Raw genomic sequence first — 13,214 nt, forward strand, 5'->3', positions numbered from 1 at the left:
GACTTAAATAATACCTTAATTACAATTCCGATCTTCGTAGCAATAAAGAAATCTAAATTTTGAAACATTACAGGTAATTTCCCAATGCTTGTAGAGTAAAACTTTTGTTGGCTTGTTTGCTTTGTTTGTATAAATGTTTATTCAAGAATTTTAATTAAGATTTACATCTTCAAACAATATAGATATGCGTAGTTAAACCTGTTTATATTATATTTGAATTTGATTGGACGTTATCCCAATATAATTGTACAATATACAAACAAAGCTAGCAAGCTAACCTTTGCTTTGCTCTAAATGCATAAGGAAATTAGGTGTAAGCTATGCAAGATCTATATTTATTATCAAAGTCACTTGAACTTCATATATTCTGATGTCATGTTTTGTGAGTTTTGTTGTTTTCTTCATTATAAAAAAAGCAGTGTTTGCACAATATTTAAAAGAATCTACTTATTCATAAATGTCAAACACATATGAAAATATAATTGTTTCTACCATTTTCCTACATATCTTATATTACTATATCGAGTAAATACTTTCTTTTCCAGGCGATGCTTTATCATATCACAATGGAATGAAGTTCTCAACACCCGAGCAAGACAATGACCATGCGAGTGGAAATTGTGCAAAAGCGGTTCACAGAGTTGGTGGTGGTTGGTGGTACAATGCATGTGATAATGTCAGCTTCACCTTGTCATATGCAAATAATGATGAAGGTCTGACTGGAGAAGCTCTTATACAATGGGAAACATGGAAAAGTTCTAAGTATTCCTTGAAATATGCTGCAATGATGATGCGACGAGTTTAATGTATAAAGAGGGAAAATAAAGATAAAACTATCCATAAACAATAGTTTTATGATTTATCAGTTACAATGTATATCTATCAAGACATCCGGCACAAAACGTATAAATGTTTATGATAATTTCTATGATTTGATATTTCAATGCAATGTTAAGATATGTGTCGTCCTTATTTCAAAACCTTTATGTTTACAATATCCAGAAACAATCTCTTTGTCTTGTATGAGTTTTAGCTTTAGTTTATTTATATATTTTGAAGTTTGTCGGGGATAGCCATTTGTTTGGTATGACATCCATTATCACAGAACTAGAACACAATTTTATTAAGAAGCCATTTGACGCACGTGTTGAAGACCATTAGTGGCCTTCGGTTGTTTCCTGCCCTTTGGTCGGGTAGTTGTCCTTTCCCTAATTAACTACTGTCAAGTTTAACAACTAAACAATCACCTGATATTTCCTAAATTTTGAAAAAAACTATTGATATTTTTAGAGGAAATACTAATGGTCGCATTTTAAAAAGGTCAGATAGACGTTTTATTCGAATAAATATCTAGTCTCGATGGCAGGAAACAGAGCAGAATAATCCCATTTCTACGCCTCCCTCTGTGTGTAAATAGAACAAGTCCTATCATGATTCCAATGGACAGCATATGAATCCCCGTACTCAATCCCTTTAAGTACTTAAATTAATATCGCCGATAAGTTTTACAAAGATATTAAATCAAACAATGTTTCTACGAGGAAAAGTTATGGTACAATTTACTAATCATAAATTATGGCTTATACATAAATTTATCGGGCAATAAACCATTAAATGATTTTTTTTAATTGTGATATTCATCGGAGAAAACATTTCATCATTAATCTATTGTAATGATCAATCATAGATGGTGTTTTTAATTGTGGATGCGAGGGAATACTTTTTTTATCAGGCTGAATTTGTTTCTTATCTACAGGAAAAAGACATGTTCACATTGGTGGTACGAACGTCTTTCAAGTTTTTTTTTATGATCTTAATGATCCTAACGGCTTTTATGTTTTCAATTCAGCAACGTGTGACGCAGGTTGAAGACTACATATGTATTTCCTTTAAATCACTTGTGTATGTTTTGGTCGTTTCTTTTCTGTCTTAATGACGTATTACCCTGGACGTCAAGTTGGTTAATTATTCCTTATTCCTTATTCGTTCCTTATTCCTTATTCGTTACTTATTCCCTATTCCTTATTCGTTACCTATTCGTTACTTATTCCTTATTCTTTCCTTATTCGTTACTTATTCCCTATTCCTTATTCGTAACCTATTCGTTACTTATTCCTTTTTTCGTTATCTATTCGTTACTTATTCCTTATTCCTTATTCGTTACCTATTCGTTACTTATTTCTTATTCCTTATTTGTTACTTATTCGATTTTTTTATATCCTTCCCCCTTTATAATTGTTTATATTCGTCTGTCTGGTAATACCACTCTAAATTTGTTGAGGTTAAATGACACTTTTATCACCTATTTATACGTGTTTGTGCTCAAACGATCCTGTTACTTTATGTTCATTACTTATTTGTTCCTTGTTTGATTTTTTACCGGTTCTACCTTTTAACTGCTTTATATTCGTACGTTTGAAGATGGTTCTTGGTTCGAAGAGGTGAAATCACCCTTTCAGCGCTTGCATAAAAAAGAAGATGTGGTATGGTTGCCAATGAGACAACTCTCCACAATAGACCAAAATGACACACAGATATTAACAACTATAGGTCACGGTACGGCATTTAACAATGAGCAAAGTCCATACCGCATATTCATCTTTAAATTGCTCAGACATGACAATGTAAAAAATTAGCGCGTACGTACCCATTTCAGCGTTCAACTGATACCCTGTTAATTATTCGTTCCTTATTCGCTTATAATACGTGTGGTATACGTTTCGCTTTTTTAAATAAATATGTTTTGTGTCTCTGGTGGTAACTTTGGGTTTTTAAAGGTGAAATACCCCTTTCAGAACTTATATTCCCGTTTCAGCGCTCGACTGATACCCTGTTAGTTATTCGTTCCTTATTCTCGTATACACAGCTACTTTTGCATAGGTACTATTTCTGTACTAAAAATATGTAGTACTGGAAATTTACTTTTAATATTTAGTATTATTTCTTTACTTTAAAATTATTGTAATATTTAGGTACTTGTATTTTACAGTACTTGAATTGTACTAAATAATTTGATACAGAAATAATATAATATTCCCTGTTTGAAAATCATAATTTTAAGAGATTTGAAATAGAAAAACTTTCAAAATGATGAAAATGATGAAAATGTAACGGTAGTAACCAAACATCTGTAGTACCTAAATTTCAAGTACAAATTAAGTACTGTAAAATACAGGTACCTAAATAACAAAATAGTACTAAATATTAAAAGTAAATTTCCAGTACTACAGATTTTAAGTACAGAAATTGTACCTATGCAGAAGTAACTGTGTAATACGTTTATACGTGTGTTATACGTTGTACGTTTTATAAAATGACTTTTAATTGTTTTCTTGTCTCTGGTGGTAGATTTGGGTTCTAAGAGATGATATAACTCTATAATACCCTGTTACTTATTCATTACTTATTCGCTTATAATACGTTTGTTATACGTTTCACTTTTAAAAAGAAATAGTTTCGTGTCTTTGTTGGTAACAATGTGGTGTTAGAGGTGAAATACCCCTATGAGCGCGTATGTACCCGTTTCAGCGCACGACTGATACCCTGTTACTTATTTGTTCCTTATTCGCACATAATCCGTGTGCTATACGTTGCACTTTTTAAAATAAATATTGTTCTGTCTCAGGTGGTAACTTTTGGTTTTTAAAGGTGAAATACCCCTATAAGAACTTATGTACCTGTTTCAGCGCTCATAAATCTAAAACAAACTGACAACGCCATAACCAAAAATGAAAAAAAGACAAACAAACAACAGCACACACGACACAACATAGAAAACCAAAGATTAAACAACACGAACCCAACCAAAAAACTAGGGGTGATCTCAGGTGCTTTGGAAGGATAAGCAGATCCTGCTCCACATGTGGCACCCGTCAGGTTGCTTATGTGATAACAAATCCGGCAAATAGTCTAACTCGGTAGGTCACACTCATAAAAGGGAAGGGCACTGCAGCTACGACGCAAGGAACACATCCGATATCACCCGTGAAACGGCCATTCCACAACGGTCAACCAACTCGTGATGGCGTCCGTAAAATTTACGAAGGGATGATTCAACTTCACCATTTGGAACTCTTGGTTTAATAGCTTCCCTGTGAGCAGCAACCCTCTATCAAGATAATCATGATAGGAAATGCAAGCACGGGAATACGGATCAATTGGGAGATATATATCCTGTATGCAGGTGCTGCTGGAATGTTGCTACTTAGAAATGAAAAGTTCACAATTGGAAAGCCGAAATCATCTCTTTTGTCGTAAAGTTTTGTTTTCAACCGACCCTCACCGTCAATCTCCAGATGTAAGTCAAGATATGAGGCCAACTCAACTGTATCTGTAGTATCCTTTATCACCAAATTTTGAATTATTTAGTGAAAGAACATCATCTATATAGCGGAAAGTAGAAAGCTAAAGGATATTGCTAACTTCTTATCTTTCTTCCTAAGAAGTTCCTGCATGAAGTCAGCCTCATAATAATAAAGAAACAAGTCGGCAAGTAGAGGGGTACAGTTTGTTCCCATTGGAATGCCGACAGTCTGTTGAAAAACACGTCCTCCGAACGTTACAAATATGCTGTCAATCAAGAAATCAAGCATATTGATAATATCAGTTTCAGGGAATTTGTTTTAATCAGAGTGATTCTTTACAAAGTAGGATTTATCCCTCCCTAAGACAAGATACTTGTATCTACATTGGCCATTCTTTTTTTATGAAGCAAAGCAATACCAACTATTTCAATTTGTCTCTTAGTATGGAATGTGGAAAAAGAGTAGAAAAGTCAAATGTTTTAATACTGTTACAAGATGAAAGAGAGTTGGATTGTATGTACTCTAAAAGATCTTTGGAATTTTTAAGTATCCACATCTGATTCACGCCCTCTCTAGAATAGGCAGTTCCACAATATCTTTGAAGCCCGTCTTTGATTCTGATAAAATAAATGTTAATAATTTAGAAAGAGGTTTCGTGGAGCACTTGGAAGACCCAGCAATATACTGTTGTTTGTAAGGACACTTGTGTAGTTGAGGTATCCAATACAGTGATGGAAGATCCAGTTCTTCATCTTTGGTTGAAATTCCAAAGGAACACAGAACAGACCTATGATAAGATAGAATACCTATACCATCAATTTTGTCATTGCAACCATAAGGTGTCATAGCTCCCAATTGTCTAATCCAGTAGTCCTCTTTTTGTCTACGGAGAGTCGTTGAAAGATTAGGATTGTTAGAGCTATGGTATATCTTTTCGATAATGCGAACTGTCATAGAAACGATGGAATGATCGGGCTGATTGAAATGCTGGTAAGGAATGTCGTTAGCATTGAGGTTAATGTCTGATCTATGACCGCACATACGTTTGTTTAGCCTTCCTTTCGTTTCATCGACGTATACCAATCCGCAAAGGTTGCACTCTAATCCGTAGACGACATTTATCGATTTACAATTCAGATCACCGTAACTTCTGGTAAAATATGACTTCTTGGTCAAATTGCTACAGAATTCAGCATCCGTAATTAAAATTGCACAAGTTTTGCAGCCTTTGGTCTCACATTTCGAAATGCGAAAGTGTTGTACTGTGTCATCAAAAACCAAAATGTCTTTAAGGAGAACTGAACATGGCTGTATATGTGTAATATTGCTGTTGTCACTAGGCAGATGATCTGAATGAGTCATGTTTGAGATATTTGTCTTGTCTGATGATGAGGGGACACCTGCTGTATCAAATGCCGTATAAAATGATTTTTAATTGTTTTCTGGTCTCTGGTGGTAGATTAGGGTTCTAAGAGGTGATAAAACTTTATAAGCGCGTATGTACCCGCTTCAACGCTCTACTGTTACCCTGTTACTTATTCGTTACTTATTCGCTTATCATACGTTTGTTATACGTTTCACCTTTATGATAATGATTTTCAATTGTTGTCTTGACTCTGGTAGTAACTTTGTGTTCTTATAGGTGAAATACCCCTATGAGCGCGTATATACCCGTTTCAGCGCTCAACTGATACCCTGTTACTTATTTGTTCCTTATTTGCTTATAATACGCGTGCTATACGTTGCACTTTAAATACAAAAAAAGGTTTTCGTGTCTCTGGTTGTAACTAGGGGTTCTTAGAGATGAAATAATCCTATTAGAGCACATGTATCCGTTCTAGTGCTCGACTGGTATTGGGCTGATTTGTAAAAGATATACTTTAGTTACCGTTGTACTCTTCATAACTTTCCCCTGCATTAAATTGTTCTAAACTCACGTTAAAGTATATAATCTTATTCGCTTATAAAGCATTTGTTATACGCTGCACCTTTAAACACAGATTGTCAATTGCTTTCTTGTCTCTGGTGGAAACTATTGGTTCTTAAAGGTGAAACAACCCCTTTTAGAACGTATGTACCCGTTCCATCGCTTGGGTTCTAAGAGGTGATATAATTCTATAAGCGCGTATGTACCCGTTTCAACGCTCGACTGTTACCTTGTTACTTATTCGTTACTTATTAGCTTATAATACGTTTGTTATACATTTCACCTTCCAGATAATGATTTTTAATTGTTTTCTTGTCTTGGGTGGTAACTATGTGTTTTTAGAGGTGAAATACCCGTATCAGCAGGTATGTACCCGTTTAAGCGCTCAACTGATACTTTGTTACTTTTTCGTTCCTTATTCGCGTATAATACCTGTGTTATACGTTGTTCTTTCAAAAAGAAATATTTTGGTGTCTCTTGTGGTAACTTTGTGTTCTTAGAGGTGAAATACCCCTATGAGCGCGTATGTACCCGTTTCAGCGCTCAACTGATACCCTGTTACTTATTTGTTCCTTATTTGTTTATGATACGCGTGCTATACGTTGCACTTTAAGTACAACTAAAAGGTTTTCGTGTCTCTGGTGGTAACTTGGGGTTCTTAGAGGTGAAATAATTCTATTAGAGCACATGTATCCATTCTAGTGCTCGACTGGTATTGGACTGATTTGTAAAAGATATACTTTAGTTACCGTTGTACTCTTCATAACTTTCCCCTACATTAAATTATTCTAAACTGACGTTAATGTATATAATCTTATTCGCTTATAAAGCATTTGTTATACTCTGCGCCTTTGAACACAGATTGTCAATTGCTTTCTTGTCTCTGGTGGAAGCTCTTGGTTCTTAGAGGTGAAACAGCCCCTTTTAGAACGTATGTACCCGTTCCAGCGCTCGATTGATACCTTGTTACTTATTCGTTACTTATTCGCTTATAATACGTTTGTTATACATTTCACCTTCTAGATAATGATTTTTAATTGTTTTCTTGTCTCGGGTGGCAACTATGTGCTCTTAAAGGTGAAATGCCCCTATCAGCAGGTATGTACCCATCTAAGCGTTCAACTGATACTTAGTTACTTTTTCGTTTTTTATTCGCGTATAGTACGTGTGTTATACATGTACGTTGCACTTTCAAAAAGAAATATTTTGGTGTCTCTGGTGGTAACTATGTGTTCTTAGAGGTGACATACCCCTATGAGCGCGTATGTACCCGTTTCAGCGCACAACTGGTACCCTGTCACTTATTCGTTACTTATTCGCGTATAAGACGTGTGTTATACGTTGCACTTTTAAAAAGAAATATTTTCGTGTCTTTGGGGGTAACTATGTGTTCTTAGAGGTGAAATAATTATATTAGAGCACATGTATCCATTCTAGTGCTCGACTGGTATTGGTCTGATTTGTAAAAGATACTAGAACACACCCGTGATATCACGGATCCGTGACTGAATTAAAGTATATAACTATGCGCAAGCCTTATTTTAGTATTAGTATTGTCATCTGATAAAGTCATGCCGATTATAAGATACACAGTTTTTCTCTGCTTTCAAGTCTTTCTGTTTGAACCCGTCGAACTGAAACAATAATATTAATTATTTGGAAAACAAAAGGTCCTGGAATGGAGTATTTTTTAATCAACAGCATTGTCCTATATAAGTTATAAATAAAGTTGAATTCTTTGCTTCGCTGTTTTACGTGATGACCACTAACAAATTGAAAACTGTACCTATACGCCTTATTTTTAGTCCAGATTTTTAGTATTCGTATTGTTATCTTAGAACGTCTTACTGATTAAAATACTACAATAGGTAACAATTTGACAATTTAGTAGTGTCAACCCTGTGGTTATGACCCGTGTATATAACATATTAATCCTGAATACAACGTTTGGTGGTGCGCCTGTCATATGCGGAACGTACAGATAAGGTAATAGGAAACAGGTGAACTCAGTATACTATTGGTATCGGTAGCGGACTCGCCCCGGAACTTCTTAATTATTGGCAATATTAATTACGTGGAAAACAAAAGGGCCTGGAGTGGTGTAATTTTTAATCTACACCTTTGTACTATATTAGTTATATATAAAGTTGAATTCTGTGATTCGTCGTTTTTACATGATGACGGCTAACAAATTGGACCTCGTAATTTTCGTATTATAGATACTTTAGTTACCGTTGTACTCTTCATAACTTTCCCCTGCATTAAATTGTTCTAAACTCACGTTAAAGTATATAATCGTATTCGCTTATAAAGCATTTGTTATACGCTGCACCTTTAAACACAGATTGTCAATTGCTTTCTTGTCTCTGGTGGAAACTCTTGGTTCTTAGAGGTGAAATAATTCTGTTAGAGCACATGTATCCATTCTAGTGCTCGACTGGTATTGGGCTGATTTGTAAAAGATCTACTTTAGTTACCGTTGTACTCTTCATAACTTTCCCCTGCATTAAATTGTTCTAAACTCACGTTAAAGTATATAATCTTATTCGCTTATAACACCTCCTTTTCGAACGTATGTACCCGTTCCAGCGCTCGGTTGATAACTTGTTACATTGTCATATTCGTCCCTTTTCGCATATAATACGTGTGCTATACGCTGCACTTTTAAAAAGAAATATGTTCGTCTCTCTGGTGGTAACTATGTGTTCTTAGAGGTGAAATACCCTTATAAGCGCGAATATACCCGTTCCAGCGCTCGATTAATACCCTGTTACTTATTCGTTCCTTATTCGCTAATAATACGTGTGTTATACGTTTCACCTTTTAAAAAATTATTTTCAATTGTTTTCTTGTTTCCTGTGGTAGATTTGGGTTCTAAGAGGTGATATAACCCTATAAGCGCGTATGTACCTGTTTCAACACTCGACTGTTACCTTGTTACTTACTCCTTACTTATTCGCTTATAATACGTTTGTTATACACTTCACCTTCTAGATAATGATTTTTAATTGTTTTCTTGTCTCGGGTGGTAACTATGTGTTCTTAAAGGTGAAATGCCCCTATCAGCAGGTATGTACCCATTTAAGCGTTCAACTGATACTTTGTTACTTTTTCGTTCCTTATTCGCGTATAGTACGTGTGTTATACGTTGCACTTTCAAAAAGAAATATTTTGGTGTCTCTGGTGGTAACTATGTGTTCTTAGAGGTGACATACCCCTATGAGCGCGTATGTACCCGTTTCAGCGCACGACTGGTACCCTGTTACTTATTCGTTCCTTATTCGCGTATAAGACGTGTGTTATATGTTGCACTTTTAAAAAGAAATATTTTCGTGTCTCTGGTGGTAACTATGTGTTCTTAGAGGTGAAATACCCCTATTAGCGCGTATGTACCCGTTCCAGCGGTTGCTTGATACCCTGTTATTTATTTGTTACTTATTCGATTATAACACGTATGTTATACGTTGCACCTTTTTAAAAAAAAGTAATTTACATTTTTACTTGTCTCTGGTGGTATTTTTGAGTTCTTAGAGGTGAAATAACCCTATTTGAGCGTATGTAAAATTGATAATGGGAATGGGGAATGTGTCAAAGAGACAACAACCCGACCATAGAAAAAACAACAGCAGAAGGTCACCAACAGGTCTTCAATGTAGCGAGAAATTCCCGCACCTGGAGGCGTCCCTCGGCTGGCCCCTAAACAAATATATACTAGTTCAGTGATAATGAACGCCATACTAAACTCCAACTTGTACACAAGAAACTAAAATTAAAATAATACAAGACTAACAAAGGCCAGAGGCTCCTGACTTTGGACAGGCGCAAAAATGCGGCGGGGTTAAACATGTTTATGAGATCTCAACCCTCCCCCTATACCTCTAGCCAATGTAGAAAAGTAAACGCATAACAAAACGCAAATTAAAACAGTTACGGAGAAGTCCGAGTCTGAGATTTTATAATTTGAAATTTAATGGAAAATTTATTAAAAAGGTTGATGACCACAAACATTTGGGTGTTGCTTTTTCTAATAATTGCAAGTGGTCAGTACATATAGATAACATTTGCTGTAGTGCCACTAAACAATTTTTTGTTCTGAGAAAGTTAAAACATATTCTTAAGAGAACAATCTTAATAAGATATACCTTGCATACATACTTCTACTTTTAGAATATGAATGCGAGCTATGGGATATGGAAAGCCAACGGAGTCAAAATTCTTAATTCGAATCTTGTCAATTCGTAACTTGTAGTTGTGTAATTTCAAAATTCTTAATGTGTAAATTATCAGTTTGTAACTTGTATATTTGTAATTTCAAAATTGTCAATTCGTAAATTTTCAATTTGTAACTCGTAACTGTGTGATTTCAAAACCGGTAAATTGTCAATTTGTATATTGATGTGTTGTAACTCGTTACTTGTTGTCGATTCGTGAAATGTCGATGTGTGAAATTTCAAAGTGTTAATTTCTGTCGTTGTATTATGCAAACGATCATTATGACGACAGATGGCGCTCGGTTTCTTCCTCTGTAAGTAGGAACACCTCTATATGGAATTTATATTTGACTTATTTAAATCAATTACTTACAGCACATACATATAATAGAAAACAAATAGACATAAAATACATTGTTTGTTTTATATGGCATGTCTACCAGGGACTCAGTTTTATATAAAGGAGACCTCGAATAAACATGTGGAGGGTGTGTCACTTTCTGTATTAAGGTATATACAGATGTGTCGCTGGAATGGACTACCTTATCAACTTCGCAAGATATTTTTCCTTAATATTTAACAGGGTCAAAATTAGACTAAATACATGAAATATAAGACGGAGCTGGAAAATTCATACTAATATCAGTATTCTGGGTCGCAAATTTCGACTAAATGTATGATGTGAGAAATGGGACACCCATTATTCCTTAATATTATAATCTCAATATTAAAATTTAAAACAAGAATATAATTATCGAATGATTTATTAACACAAGAAGCAAATGGACGAACAATCTCTATTTATTTGGCTCTTGAGTATTGAAGATAACAAATGCTTTATATCATATTTGTACTTTGCATAACAAATTGAACGAAGTATTATTTTAAATGAGTCACTTAGTTAATGTATACTTTATAACAAAACTGTATTGAATATGCAATATTTTGTAATCAAATCTTATGAAACAAGAAAACTAAACGAGGACGTATAAAATGGCCTTTCGTATTTCCAACGTGGCAAGAAAGCCAACTCAACACTAGAATTTCTGAAAAGAAATTTCCGGTTTTGCCCATCAGAATGCAAGGAAACCGCATACATTTCACTGGTCAGGTCAATAATGGGTTGTGGTCTGTATGGAACCCCTACACTTCTATGAACATCTACAAGCTTGAAAGAATACAGCGACAACCTGCAAAATTTATAACAGGAGACTACAAATTCAGAGAAGATGGTTGCGTTTCAAACACGCTGAAACTACAAGACATACAGACAAGACGCTCAAGCCAGAAGCTTATATTTCTGTACAAAGTGGTTGAGGGGTGGTTTTTGCTATAGAACAAGACAATTTAAAAAAACCGAGTTCGTCCAAAAAGAACAATTGCTACTAAGCGATTTAACAATTATCAGTTTAGAAACAGGTCAAATACTACACAAAGTGTTTTAAGATCCCAACGAGTAAAATACCACAATATTCTGCCTAATTATGCCAAAAAAAAGTACTAGTAATCGAATGGAACCACCTTGAATACACTGTAGTGCTCACACTGAGCGTTGACAGCTGTTCATGATCAGAAACTGCTCTCGTGCATCGTCAATACATCGACGACGCTCTCTCTACCATTGTATTAAAACCAGTATTGGTATCCACAGCGCATTCCTACAGATAAAGATGATCATGGAAATAGATAGAAATATACTAGGAGGTGTCTCCACTGAATATTTTGTCAATTACAATGATCGTAAAACAATGAAACTGTTTTTGTTTTACTAAACACGTCACCTACGCCCACTTCAAGCCAAAGTGACACCCTACCCCTTTGACTTGTCAGAGAGAAGATTTCACATTATCCATGGTAATCTTTGCACGTGATTTGGGATTTGGCTCAGAGGGGGGAGGGGTATGTCTTGGGTCATTTTGGAGAGTAAAAGGGTAGCCTGAGATCCTGGATTAATTACTGTTTGGCAGAAGAGCCAGGAGGAATGCAACATGGTTTGTCAATAGTGTCATTTCTTGCAATATATATGGGCGGGAAATATTTATTTTTAATTTCATATGAAATGCAAATTTCAAAAAAATTACATTTATCGATTAACATCGTAATTTAACTCGGTTAATAAACGATCCAATCGACGAAATATTAAATTTGGTCAGGTTGCCGTGCTATAATGAGGGTGGAACCGGTTGGGGTTCTTACCGAGAGTACTTGGCGTTACGCAGCAGTTGAGAGGAGGATAGGGGAACATTTTGGTCTTTTTGGTTGTAAATTTTTATAGAACGAAAAATCAAGGAGCGGTAATTGTTAAACTTCGTGACAAGAATTATATCACTTGGCATGTATATTAATGTATATTCATATCTGTCAGCCCTATCCCCTCCTGTCAGAATAAAATGGTCCGATGGTAGAATTTAAGGATTAATTTAAATCGTTTATTACTAGTAACTGGGCTTTCAAGTAATGATATAGCCTTTTATAGACGACTATAAATTGTATTTTGTATTCTCATTGTTGAAGGCCGTAAGTTGCCTATACTTGCTTACATCGTTTTTATTTGAACTTTGGTTGATAGTTGTGTCATTGGCAATCATAGGGTTTATTAACACATCTCCTTATTGTATTTACCTGAATATTTCAATCGTTTAATCGTTTTGAAATTACAAATAAACAAGTAACAAAATGACAATTTACGCATTAAGAATTTAGAACCCGTTGGTTTTCCATAATGGGATGGATGTTGTGTTAGAGGCAGCCAAAATTTTTACTGGGATTCCG

The sequence above is a fragment of the Mytilus galloprovincialis genome, chromosome 8 (genome assembly GCF_965363235.1).
Source record: "Mytilus galloprovincialis chromosome 8, xbMytGall1.hap1.1, whole genome shotgun sequence".
NCBI lineage: Eukaryota > Metazoa > Mollusca > Bivalvia > Mytilida > Mytilidae > Mytilus > Mytilus galloprovincialis.